This window comes from Rattus norvegicus, chromosome 20 (genome assembly GCF_021556685.1).
Source record: "Rattus norvegicus strain SHRSP/BbbUtx chromosome 20, alternate assembly SHRSP_T2T, whole genome shotgun sequence".
In the NCBI taxonomy this organism is placed as follows: domain Eukaryota; kingdom Metazoa; phylum Chordata; class Mammalia; order Rodentia; family Muridae; genus Rattus; species Rattus norvegicus.
The window spans coordinates 2,538,260-2,552,123 of record NC_141553.1 but is presented as its reverse complement, the minus strand read 5'-3'; the positions used below and the strand labels follow the sequence as shown (position 1 = coordinate 2,552,123).

Here is a 13,864-nt window from a genome sequence, read left to right as displayed (position 1 = left end):
GATGCGAGGGGGACGCAGTGGCGGTCGGGGAGGCAGAAGCAAGTGGACTCTGGTCGCCACAGAAGCACAAGCCAGACTCTTAGACAGCCACTTGCGCCGCGCTGCGGCCGGACCATTGGTCCCGTGCAGCCATCCATCCAGCTCTAGTCCTGTCCCGCTCTGCCGACCCGCATGCGCTGTGGCCGGTCACGCGGTTCGTCCGGTCCCGCCCTGCCGTCCGTCCCGCGCAGCCATCCATTCCGCGCTGGTCCCATCTCGGGCTCGTCCCCTCTCGCCCTGCGGACCCGCATGCGCTGTGGCGGATCCCGCGCTGCCGCCCAGACCTCGCTTCCGCTGGCGCGGGGTGGGCTTTCACGCCTGCTCTGGGAGCTCAGGCTGGGGTGGAGTGTTTGCTGTCGCCCACGTGACTGTGGAGAGGCGTCTTCCCTCCCTCTCTGCCTGCTAGCAATGCCCAGTCCCCAGCTCCCTAGGGAAAGTGCCTAAGAAATGGTCATAAATATCGATAAAGAAGCGCCACAGGTTACTTCTGTTTTTGAATTTGTCACGAAGAAAAAAGTGACTAATCTAACATCATCATAGGCATTCAGCGAATGCTTCAGTTTGGAGTCGCTATTGCTGGATTAGCAAGTGATTCTCTCTGTATTGCTTTTTATTATTTATGTGTTTGGCTTTCTTTCAGAGATCCCCACTCAGGAGCTGAGGAACAGTATAACTCTTTCTAGGTGACAAAACAGACTATGTAGAAGAACAAGTAGTTCCTATTCCTCAGAAGTGTGTCTATCCAGGGGGCCACAAGAAAACCTAATAGATGGTAAAGATACAGAAACTAAGTCAGGGAGCAATAATTGTACAACGGGGGGGGGGCGGGGAATTATTAAGAGACGGTTAACAAGAAAACATTTACATCAAGATTAATACAAATCAATATGAGATTAAAGATAGAGTTAACATAAGTTTAATGCAGTTGTACAACAGGCTGGGCCATGTACCAGAGTGCTGTTTGTGCTAAGGTAACTGTTACTAGCGATTTGTCTACTGCAGACCTCTGTATAAGGAACAAGCACGTGGAAGTTTTGTAAAAGAAGCCACCATCTCTTTGACAATTTAAAAGAGGAAGAGGAAAACCTGCCAACCGACTGTGGGCTGACCAGTTCAGCTGTCATCAGAGCCCAGATCCAGGGCTTCAAGACGGTCCACCCCAACATCTACTACATCTATAACCTGCCTTCAGTCTGAGGAGCAGCTCTGAGGAGCCTGAGAGACCCATGGATGCTTGGAGGCAGCAGGAACAGCTGCAGCAGCAGCAGTTGAGGAGGAGTCTTCAGAGCCCCAAGTGTTCCTGGAAATACTAGAGAAGGGCAGGTCCATGGAATGAAGCTTTTAAAATGTGAACTCAGGGCTGGAGAGATGGCTCAGTAGTTAAGAGCCCCGACTGCTCTTCCAGAGGTCCTGAGTTCAATTCCCAGCAACCACATGGTGGCTCACAACCATCTGTAAAGAGATCTGATGCCCTCTTCTGGTGTATCTGAAGATAGCTACAGTGTACTTATATATAATAAATAAATAAATCTTTAAAATGTGAACTTACACAATTGGAAGAAAAGAGGACGGGACACAGCTGAGTGATAAAACTAGGGACTGACTTGCCTAGGAAGCGCAAGGCCCTGGGTTCGGTCCCCAGCTCCGGAAAAAAAAAAAAAGAACCAAAAAAAAAAAAAAAACAAAACAAAACAAAAAAAAAAAAAACTAGGGACTGAGATGCTGTGGTAGTTGTGGGTGTTGAGGTGGAAACCACATGCAAGTCCAAAATGTGTGTCACTGAATAAATATAAAGGGCTGGTAAGATGAGCAGGGTCCTCTGGTTCACTCAGAAAGTCTGCTCCTCACTCTTGGTCCTCTGTGTCTCAGGATTCCAGCACTCTGGTGCCTCCAGGTCTACCCACGATGCACAGCTCCTTCCTTGGAGTCTGCTAGTAGCCTTCTAAGTGTGCGCACTGGGCTTCCCAGGCGGGTTGGCACGTGGCTGTGAGGAAATATCACAATGAGTGTAAGCCTGGGGATGTCACGTGGCCAGACCACCACATCCTCTAGGGACCGCAGGGCGGTGCTTCGGAGGGGAGCAGGGTACTGGGCTCAGGAAGCCGTAAGCAAAGGGGCAGATTGTCTGGTGGGAAACACAGGGACCGGCATCCCTGATGCCGACCCGGGCACTGTCCTGCAAAGCCATTTCCCTCACTACCCTGCACTCAACCCGGGCTTGTCTGGGTCTGTTCTTGGCTACTTGAGCAACTGCGTCAGGCAGATCTAGAGATTTAGGGCAGGTTTGATTCCTGCGGATCTGTGTGGGACTTTTTAACCAAATGCCCTCGGGGACGCTGGTTGTTTTTTCAGGATCTGACTATCCAATTGGGGTGATAACTGCCAATTTGTCATCAGTGTCAGGGGAGAAGGACCTCACACAGGTTGCCGGGGAATGTGAAACTAGGGAGTTGGGGTAGAGCCTGCTAGGGCTACTCCATCTCAGACCCCAATATCAGACTTTGCTCAGAACCCTGTGTATCTTGACAGAGCACTGTTATTTCACCCCCCCCCCCCAACACTTTCCTTAGTCTGGAATTGAGAAGAGACCTACCAGGAAATCTTATTTCTTCATCTCTTTCCTCTTTCCTAGTTTATTTCCCTTCCTATAATAAGATCCCAAACTGGTGGGGTTGGGCATTTAGCTCAGTGGTAGAGTGCTTGTCTAGCAAGCACAAGGCCCTGGGTTTGGTCCCTAGCTCCGGGGGAAAAAAAGAAAAAGAAAAAGAAAAAAAAAAAGATCCCAAACTGGCGTTTTAAATTGTATTACATTCACTGTGTGAGCATGTGTGTATGTGTGTGTGTGTGTGTGTGTGTGTGTTTCTCTCTCTGTCTCTCTGTGTTATGTATGTATGTATGTATGTATGCATGTATGTATGTATGTATACATGCATGTGATCTCAGCCATCTTCTGGCAACAGCATAGATGTGAAAGTCAGAGGGAGACTTGTAGAACCTGGTTCTCTCCTTCCACTGTGTTGGTTTCAGGGATAGCATTGGTAGCAAGTGCCACCTTCAAGTACCAGAGAGCAAGATCTATTTAGTTAACCACACTAAACGTGACATGACATAGGAAACCCACACTGAGCTCAGCTCATTGAGCAAGTAGAAACCCCAGAACCTCTAGAAGTTTCTATCTTAGAAACCACAAACCGCAGTTAGAGGAAGTCCCTAAAAAGGATAAAAGCTTTCATGGCATACATACATGTTCACCAACCAATGAGCTCTTGACTATTTCCTGTCTAATTCTTACGCATTCCACAGATGACACTGTGATTGGCTAACACCAACTCTCTTGAGGCTGGCAAGTCAGGCCTGCTGTAGTAACTAGATTAGTTACTAAACAGTGGGTCATAGACTACACACAGAAGCACGTGGCCAGTGCAGGAATCCCTGAGTTCTTCTAGAGCAGGTTGGAAGGATCTCGTGTTCACCATGAACCAGAGCTTCTTCTTCTTGGTAAGCAGATCTGGGATCTATATCAGGTGGAAATGCCAGGAAAAGGCAGTTTGGGGAGGAGACAAGTCTCACTCCAATGCAGCCAAGCTCTCATTATTTAGAGATTCAGAGTGGGATGGAAGTCCTGAGTGTTGAATTTTTCCTAGTGGAGGTCAGCATTTCTTTTCTGCAATCTCCCTTCACTGCAGGGCTCAGCTCTCATACCCTTGCCTTTTCTTGTCCTGTAGATCTGAGCCTCCTTGCAGGACCCTCACTTCCTATACAGAAGACACCATGGGCACCCTCAGTAACATGAGTGGTCCTCTAAGGCCAATCATGGACGGTACCACATACCTCCATGTCTATTTTAAAAGTCAGCTGTTTAATTTTCAATTGCAAAGTGCCGTATGAAAGTCCTTGTGGGGAGGTCTATGCAATAGATATGATATTGAGTGATCATGGTGGCCTCCACTGTCCCTCTGGTAAGGCAGACACCTGCTCCTTCCTTCCCTGTACTCTGCCTTGGCTTTAAGAACTTCCTTCTCTGTGAAGCAAGGGATGCTTTCCTAACTCTTGATTTTTCTTTCTGCCCTTAGGATATTTCTCCCTTCAGGCTGAGAATTCTTTGGTCCTCTTCCAGTCCTAGGCTTTGGGAGACTGCAGCCATTGTGGTTGGCACAGGAGTGTTGGGAGCTGCAGGCCTTTGGCTGTGCTGGGTATGTAGCCCTCTTACCTTGTCTTCCACATCTAAGGGAGAAAAGGAAAGGGAGAGGGGCGTGCTGAGGACAGTGTGTAATGGTAGTGAAGGCTAGGGTGGGTGGAAAAGTTGACCTCAAGATGAATTCTCAGGCATTTTGTCGCTGTCTTAGAAATGAGTCCTTACAAGAGTAAGAGAGGCCGTCGAGGCCCCGCTTCTTTTTATATTCAAATATATATTTTTGCTTTGTAAGATTTACTTCATGTGAACGTGTTGCATGTAATAATTAACAAAAAGGTGCGAGGCGGCATTTGCGATGTCAGGCTGTAACTGTTGTCCTTCTGGAAGAGGCTGTAGGAGCGGCAAGGGTCAGCGCACGCGGCGAGGCGCAGTCAGGTTACATGCACGCCGCAGTGGTAGCAGGGGCAGCGACGGGAGGCGGGCGCAGTGGCCGTCGCGGAGGCAGAAGCAAACCTTGATTCTGATCGCTACAGAAACAGAAAGCCAGACTCTCGAACAGGATGCTCCGCCTGCGCCACGCTCCCTCCCACACCCCCGGAACTCCTCCCCCACCCCGGCTCCGACCCAAGGCCCAGGCCTCGGCCGGTCCCGCCCTTCCGCCCAGCCCGGGCCGCGGCGGGTCCCGCCCAGCCTTTCTGCCCCGCCCGCGACTGGTCTCGCCCTGCCGCCCGGCCCCGGCTGTGGCTGGTCCCGCCCCGCTGCCGGTCTTGCGCGGCCGATCGGTCTGCGCTGCGGCCGGAGCCTGGCCTCCCGTCAGGTCCTCGCTCCGAGCTCAGTCTGGCGTGGAGTCCCGGCAGCAGCCCAGGAGTCTGTGGAGAGAGGCGCTTCTGACTCCCGCCGCTGCCTGCTGTCTTTGCCCAGACCCCAGCTCCCCAGAGTAAGCACCTAAGAAATCGTCATAAATATCCATAAAAAAGTGCCACAGTTCACTTCTGTCCTCGGATTTGTCTCGAAGTATACTGTGACCAATCCACCATCGTCATAGACATTCAGAGACTGCTTCAGTTTGGAGTCGCTATTGCTGGATTAGTCTATGGTCTTTACTTCTTTCCCAGCTCTGTGTTACTGAGCAGTTTCAGACAGGACATGAGAGAAGTTCTGCCTTGTTAGTTCGCAAGCGGAGACTAAGACTACAGAAGATCTCACAGTATCAGGGTTTTGTTTTCTGATCCTGACATTTTTAGTTTCAGAGCGGATCATAGGATAATGTACCTTTTCTATGATAGTTGCTGAAGTAATTCTTTGGTTTCATTTCTTTTTTTAAAATCTTTATTAACTTGAGTATTTCTTATTTACATTTCGATTATTATTCCCCTTCCCGGTTTCCGAACCAACATCCCCCCTAACCCCTCCCCCTCCCCTTCTATATGGCTTCCCCTCCCCATCCTCCCCCCATTACCAGCCTCCACCCAATAATCACGTTCACTGGGGGTTCAGTCTTAGCAGGACCAAGGGCTTCCCCTTCCACTGGTGCTCTTACTAGGCTATTCATTGCTACCTATGAGGTTGGAGCCCAGGGTCAGTCCATGTATAGTCTTTGGGTAGTGACTTAGTCCCTGGAAGCTCTGAATTTTCTTTTCTGGGCCAATCTATTTGGAGTTCTGTAGGCTTCTTGTATGTTTATGGGCATCTCTTTCTTTAGGTTAGGGAAGTTTTCTTCTATGATTTTGTTGAAGATATTTACTAGTCCTTTGAGCTGGGAATCTTCACTCTCTTCTATACCTATTATCCTTAGGTTTGATCTTCTCATTGAGTCCTGGATTTCCTTTGTTTTGGACCAGTAGCTTTTTCCGTTTTATATTTTCTTTGACCGTTGTGTCGATGATTTCTATGGAATCTTCTGCTCCTGAGATTCTCTCTTCTATCTCTTGTATTCTATTTTTGATGCTTTTATCTACGGCTCCTTGTCTCTTCCTTTGGTTTTCTATATCCAGGGTTGTTTCCCTGTTTCCTTTCTTTATTGCTTCTATTTCCATTTTTAACTCCTTCATCTGTTTGATTATGTTTTCCTGGAATTCTTTCAGGGATTTTTGTGATTCCTCTCTATAGGCTTCTACTTGTTTATTTATGTTTTCCTGCATTTCTCTAAGGGAGTTCTTCATGTCTTTCTTGAAGTCCTCTAGCATCATGATCAAATGTGGTTTTAAATCTAGATCATGCTTTTCTGGTGTGTTTGGATATTCAGCGTTTGCTTTGGTGGGAGAATTGGGCTCCAATGATGCCATGTAGTCTTGGTTTCTTTTTTTTTTCTTTCTTTTTTTTTTTTTCCGGAGCTGGGGACGGAACCCAGGGCCTTGCGCTTCCTAGGCAAGCGCTCTACCACTGAGCTAAATCCCCAACCCCGTAGTCTTAGTTTCTGTTGCTTGGGTTCCTGCGCTTGCCTCTCACCATCAGGTTTTCTCTGGTGTGTTACCTTTTTCTGCTATTTCTGACAGTGGCTAGACCGTCCTATAGGCCTGTGTGTCAGGAGTGCTGTAGACCTGTTTTCCTGTTTTCTTTCAGCCAGTTATGAGAACAGAGTGTTCTGCTTTCGGGTGTGTAGTCTTCCCTGTCTACTGGTCTTCAGCTGTTCCTGTGGGCCTGTGTCATGAGTCCACCAGGCAGGGCGCTTGGAGCAGAAAACCTGGTCTTACCTGTGGTCCCGCGGCTCAAGTTGCTCGTGGGGGACTGCTTTTGAGCTCTCGGTGAGGGCAGCAACCAGGAGGGTCTGTGCCACCTTTTGCTTGAGCCCCCGTGCACCGGGGTCCCAGATGGTGTTAGGTGTTTTCCTCTGGATTCAGAAATGTGGATAGAGTGTATTCTCTTCTGGCTTCCCAGGCGTGTCTGCCCCTCTGAAGGTTTAGCTCTCCCTCCCACAGGATTTGGGTGCAGAGAACTGTTGACCGATTCCCTTCAGGTCCAGGCGGTGTCTGGACTGTGGTCTCATTTCTTTAATTGTATACTTTTAGAAATTCCAAATAGGTTCTTGTAGTTCACTTGTGGTCTCAAAATCTACAGAACAGGCTGACATTGAACTCTGATGCCCCTGTCTTAGTTTTCCAAGTGTTAAAAGTATAGGTGTGTAAGTAGGCTGAAGTGGGGTTCCAGATGAAGAATAGTTGGTACAGACTTTATATCTAATGACACAGGCATAGAAGGTCAGTAGAACTGAGGAAGGAAGCTGACCCTGGTGCCACAGTCTGTGACCTCAGCTACTTGGGGGTCAGAGGTCAGAGGATGGAAGATGCCAAGGGCAGTTTGTGAAACTTTGTGACACCTTAATCTCACAATAGTCAAAGGGGTTTCCAGATATAGCTCAGTAGTAGAGCATTGCCTCATGTAAAGAAGGACTCCTTGAATTCCTAGTGCTCCTACTACCAACAATGTTGGAAATAAGGAAGGTGGTTCTTTGTGACAATAGGTATAGAATTACAACAAAATTCAATGTAAGACTTGAAGCTAGAATATATATATATATATATATATATATATATATATATATATATATATGATGTTTTGGGGACCAGGTCTAATCCTATAGCATGGCCAACTTAACTGCTGGCCTGGCATTTGTGGTCTTCTTGCTGTAGCTTCCCAACTGCTAGGATAGCAGGCATGACCCCACTAGGCTTAGGTCGAATTTAATAGTGTATTCTCAGTGGGCTCCTTTTTTCTGAAATTAGCAGGCTCTGCTTGAGAAGCAGTATTGTCCTTCACTGGGAGGTTGGAGTAGATAGTAGTAAATGCCATGGTCCTACAGGTGTTTTAAAATATTCACTTAATTCTCACAGCCAGCAAGCTGGAGGATGTCCTGGCTGGCATTTGGTTGGCAGTGGTTATCAGAGGCTTCTGTGCGCTAGGCACTAGGGATGTGGTGCTGTGACCCTGGACTTCACTGTGGGATGAAGAGGTCTATGAGGCACTTTGTTCAGTAGCTTTTCCCAGGTCACACAGATACTAAGAACTGGATTAAAAATTAAGGTCATCTAAGAAGAAGGAAGACTGAAATGTGGATGCTTCAGTGCTGCTTAGAAGGGAGAACAAAATACTCATGGGAGGAAATAGAGGGAAAAAGAGTGGAGCAGGGATTGAAGGAAAGGTCACCCAGAGTCTGCAGCCCTGGGGATCCATCCCTTATGCAGACACCAAACCAAGTCACTATTGCTGATGCCAAAACGTGCTTGCTGACAGGAGCCTAAAGTGCATGTCTCCTGAGAGGCTCTGTTAGAGCTTTACTGACACAGAGGAGGATGCCTGAAGCCAACCATTGTACTGAGTAGGGTGAAGCCAATGGAGGAGTCAGAGAAAGGATTGAAGGAGCTGAAGGTTTTTGCAACCCCTAGGAAGAACAACATAAACCAACCCACCTCTCCTACCCCGCCAGAGCTCCCAGAGACTAAACCACAAATGCAAAAGCACACATAGAGGGTCCCATGGCCCAAGACTCCTATGTAGCAAAGGATGGCACTCTCTGTCATCATTAGGAGGAGAAGTCCTTGTTCCTGTGAAAAAAAATTCCAGGGTGTTGATGTGGGAGTGGGTGGGTGGGACTGGGAGCACCTTCATAGAAGCAGGAGGAGAGGGAGGGGAATGATTGGGGTTGAAAATGGGTTAACATTTGAAATGTAGATACGTAAAATATCCAATGAAAAATTAAGGTAAAAAATTTAAAAACACAATCCAAACTAATGCTGGCTACACTCCAGTATGCAGTCTCCCCTCCTCATTGGATCTGCAAACCATGTTTTTTTTTTTTTTTTTTTTTTTTCAGTTCCATTTGTCTGCCTCTGAATGGCTTTTATGTTCCCACCCTTGTGCCCACTGTGGGTAGCTGTCACCAATAAGCAGAAATTCAAAACTCTAGAGGCTTCCAATTTACTAGTCAGATTTATGTCAATAATTACTCAACCCCCAAAATGTTCAACCAAAGAACTGAAAACTCATTTGACATAAACACCAGCTGGACTCCTAGATGGGGCAACTGTGCTGTATTATTCTATTCTTCTGTGATATTCATAGTCACCTGTGGCTACTTCAAGTCAAGTGGATCCTTCTTCCCCATCTTCTCTCATCCCTGTGTCTTCTCTGTCTCTCTGTCCCATCTCTAAAACTGTCGGCCCGCCTTCCTTTCCCACTGCCCAATCACAAGCTCTCGCCTTATCTTTTACCTGATATCATCAGCATATAGAGAACACGTATGAGTACAATTATTTTATGTGTTTGAGTATCCTGTCCTGTGTACCAGAGGAGGGCATAGGATCCCATTACAGACGGTCATGAGTCACCAGGTGGGTGCTGGGAACTGAAGTGAAGACTTCTAGAAGAGCAGACAGTGCTCTCAGCCATCTCTCCAGCCTGGGCAACTCACTCTTGATAATTCCTTCATGTGTGCCTGGAGGATACTTTCCTAGGCTACTCTGGATACTGTCAAGTGGGAGATCAATTCTGACCAGCACAGTCTACATCTAACATTGACCTGAGTAAATAATTTCTTCAATCCTGCTGGATTTTCTGAAGGTCAATTTCTGCCTTTCCATTTGGCTAGACTCCTTGTCCTTGGCTGAACATGTTTCACTGTCAGCCTCTCTGTTACCTCCCCCTGCTTTCCTGGTGAGCCTGTTCACTCTCTCATGGCTACAGGCAACACCTCCATCCATCTCTAATCTTTGTTTTTCTATTCACAGCTTTGTAGAAAAATCCCTCAATTACCAGAAAACATCCTAGGTTAATAAGATAACTGTGTTAGAAACAGGAAATGTTCATGGTTTACAATATTGAAATTTCTTCCTGATTTTCAGGGGAGAATTGGAAAACCAGGATCATCCCGTGAGCTGGAACCACTGAGGCTGCCAGAAGAGGATCCAATCCAAGGGCACAGCAGCCCCCCTGATGAACACAGAGACTAAATGATCCCCACAGATTCCCCAGCAGCTATGGAAGAAACCATCAGAGGCTGCAGATGACTGCTGGGCTGAATGCAAAATTCTGTCAGGGGTGATCAAGCAGTGGTGGGGCAAGCATCCTCAGGGATCATGGGCCTCAGTGTCATTCCATGGGCCATGGGTAGATCAGATGGCCTTCATATACTGGGTAATCAGATGCAGGAAATATCCTTTTGAGGGGTGTTGTGGGGTGGGTCTCAAAACATTGTTTTTCTTCCTGGCTGTCCTGGAAGTCCCTGGGTGGATCCAGGGTGGCCTCAAAATCATAGCCACCTACCTGCATATCCTGTGTGCCAGGATTAAATGTGAGTGCCAAGATGCCTGGCCAGGGAACCCTCATTTTTATTGGAGGCATGGTCCTTGTCCTCTACTCCATGTACAGAAAATACAGAATAAATTCTGAAAACATCTGAATGTGCTGGCAGTTCTGTTTGTGTGTGTGTGTGTGGGGGGGTTGGACAATAAGAGGAAATAGAAGGGAGGCAAAGAGAAGGACTGGAGGGCAGAGAGTAGGACACAGAGTAGAGGGGATCAGAGTGGAGGGGAGTATAATGGAGAGGAAGAGAGTGGAGGGGTGCAGAGTGTAGAAGAGCTGAGTGGAGGGGAGTATAGTGGAGGGGAAGAGAGTGAAGACATCAAGAGTTGTAGGATCAGAGTGGATTGGGCAGCAAAGTGGAGCAGAGCAGAGTGGAGGGGAGCTTAATAGCCCTTAGAAGAGTGGGTGAGTCATCCCCAAACCTTTGGTTCCTTTCCTAGTCGGACACTCCTACTCTCCACTTTCTATACCTTGTCCTCCTGCCTTCCTCTCATAAGGATATGAGTTAGGGTCCTGATTTTTCCTCTCCTCTCTTTTTCTGGGTGATCCCCTTTCTCCCCTGTATTTACCCAGAGCTGCTCCCAGTAACCTAGAAATCCTCTAAAGCAGCTGAGCTCCTGAAGCTTTGTGCTTCCCAGATGCCTGGGATCCCAGCACAAAGAGCCAACTGCATTGCAGTTAAACAGGGACATCATGAGAAACACGTGTGGGGTGCTGGAGTTTAAGCAGGGAATCGGGCATTTCTCAGTTGGCATCACTCACCAGACTGACTTCCATGCCCGCACTCCTCTCGCCTGTTAGTATAGATGGGTGGGGTTGATGGGTGATGGGTGGGCAGGGTGTGGTCACACCTCCTAGCCAAGGACATTCTCTCTGTGATCATCACTGTCAGAAAATAATAGGTGTACCAAAAGCTGGAAGTGGGTGGTGTTGTCTGAGCCCCTAAAAGGATGCACAGTTTCTCTTCTTGACACAAACCCAGTCTCTGATGTGAGTCTTGTCCTGGTGTGTGCAGGTGCTTAACAGATACATTGGAGAGAGGCTCTGTTGATGCACATAGAGGAGAGTGGATGATGTTACCCCTCTCCTCGTGCTTCTTTCTGTCCTGGTTCTAGATAGGTAGGAGGTGACCTAAATGAACATGGAGAAATCACATCCCCTCACTACAGAAACCACTGTCCTGCTGCCAGTCTGCTGTGTGTCCATCCTCACAAAGCTTTTAAGGAATTTACAAAGCAAAAAAGATCACAGTTTTTAGCATCAAGATATTGACTCTGGAGTTTAAAGCTCACCTAATATTGACAGAATCTAAAAAAGTCTTTATCAGGTATATTTTCTCTGCCAGTCAGAAGAACTACTGAGGAAAAATCTCAAGGGTAACCCAAGAGCAGCAGAGAAATTTCCAATGGACAAGGAGACAGAATAAGCAATTGAAGAAACCTGTTTATTGTGGGAAGGAAACACATGTTGGGGACAGTAGGGAAGTCTCTCTTGGTTTGCAGATCTTTCTGTACTCCGTCCCAAGTCCTCCTCACCAATAGTCAATCAACAGTCAAGGGAACTGAAGGGCAGGGAGGGTATGGCTAACAGGGCAGACTGTTGTCAGGTTGGCCTGAGGTGGAGAGGCTGTGGGCTCATTCCTGGGGATAGTGTCTTTCCACAAGCCATCCTTCTGAGGACTCCTTTGCCCTTTTCACTCAGCTACAGCCAGACTCCTTTCTGTGCCCACACTACTCATAACTGTTAGTACAGTGGATGGGGTGGGGTGGGAGGTTAGGTGAGGGATGATGGGGATGTGGTCACACCACTCTTTATCCCATAAGTGTCATAAAAGGACATTTGGAGCAAAACCTGGTGTTTTTTGTTTGCTCGTTTGCTTGTGCTGTTTTTGTTGTTGTTCGTGTGTTTGCGTGTAAAATTACTTTATAGTGAGGGTGTGTGCATGTATTCCACCAAGTGCTTGTGACAGCCTCAGAAGGAGTTTCAAGAGGCCCACTTCTTCCTTCCTGTGCATCCCTGGGATCAATCCCAGGTCCTCAGGTGCAATAGCAGTGCCTCTCTTGATGGCCCTCTGCATAGTTTTCATTATCTTATGTATATGGCTCCCTTGCAGAGATCACCAGTCAGGGGCTGAGGAACACTGTGACTCTTTCAAGCAGACAAGACTGAATATGCAGAAGGAGAATAAATTCCTGTACCTCAGAAGTGGGCCCATCCAGGGGGCCACAAGAGAACCTAAGAGATGGTAAAGATAAGGAACTTAAGTCAGGGGTACTAACTGTAGATCCTCGTGGAAAACATTAGAGTCAAATTAATAAGACAAATTTACATCAAGATTAATACAAATCAATATGAAATTAAATATAACGTTAGAAGATTAAATGCAGTTGTACAACTGGCCGGATCCTGTACAAGAGTGCTGTAGTGGGGTAAGGAAACTGTTACTAGCAATTTGTCTACATCAGACTCCTGCATGAGGTTCAAGAACACAGAAGCTCTGTAAAGGAAGCCATTATCTCTTTGACAAATTAAAAGAGGAATAGAGGAAGATCAGCCAGGGCAGTGAGCTGACTATTTGGGCTATCATCTGCACCCAGATCCAGTGCTTCAACTCGCTCCACCCCAAAATCTCCTCCATCTATGAGCTGCTAGATCAGGGGGAGGAGCCAATGCTGCAGAACCAGATCCAGGAGCAGATCCTGAAACATGGCTGTGACTGAAGCCTTCTGCCTGCAGTCGGTGGAGCAGCTCCGTGGAACCTGAGAGACCCATGGTGACAGCAGAGGAGTCTGCAGAGCCCGAAGTGTTCCTGGAAATCCTCGCGAAGGGCAGGTCCACGGAATGAAGCTTTTAAACTGTCAACTCACACAATCGGAAGGAAAGAGAAGGAACAGAGCTGGGCATCCAGGGGAGAAAGCAAAAGCAAATGATGGACTGACAGACTTTGGTCCATGTTGAGCTGGAAACCGTGTGGAGTCCAAAATGGCTTGCTGCTGACTATAAAAGGACTGGTTGTAGTAGCCAAGCAGGGTCTTCAGGTTCACTGGAAAGTCAATTCCTCGTTCTCTGCTCTCTGTGTCTCCAGCTCCCAGTACTCTGGCCCCTCCTACTCCAGGTAGGGTGCGCGGGCTCCTCTCTCCCACTCTTCCCGTGGAAGAGCAGGAACTGCCTGTCCTCCATGTAGCCTGTCCTCACTTCTAGGAATCTTGGCTCCTCCAGGGTGGTAGGCATGCGACTGTGAGGAAAGACCACGGGGAGTGTGAGCCTGGGGACATGGAAGGCTTCTGTAACAACCTCTCCCTTACTGCTGCCCTCAAAATCAAACAAACAATTTGGACAGGAATCCATTGAAGAAAAGTTTAAAAAGAATGTGACAAGGATACTGACATATAT

The 13,864-nt window shown here is 47.6% G+C and overlaps 5 pseudogenes; all 5 read left to right on the top strand.

The window, feature by feature from the left end:
• On the top strand, positions 474-625 carry Rcrg1-ps7 (Riken clone 5830469G19 related pseudogene 7; annotated as a pseudogene).
• Positions 1,844-2,052, top strand: 2509a1 (class I gene fragment 2509; annotated as a pseudogene).
• Rcrg1-ps8 (Riken clone 5830469G19 related pseudogene 8) lies at positions 5,115-5,422 on the top strand (annotated as a pseudogene).
• On the top strand, positions 7,413-7,508 carry Rcrg1-ps9 (Riken clone 5830469G19 related pseudogene 9; annotated as a pseudogene).
• Positions 9,953-10,559, top strand: Nerg-ps5 (EST221625 related pseudogene 5; annotated as a pseudogene).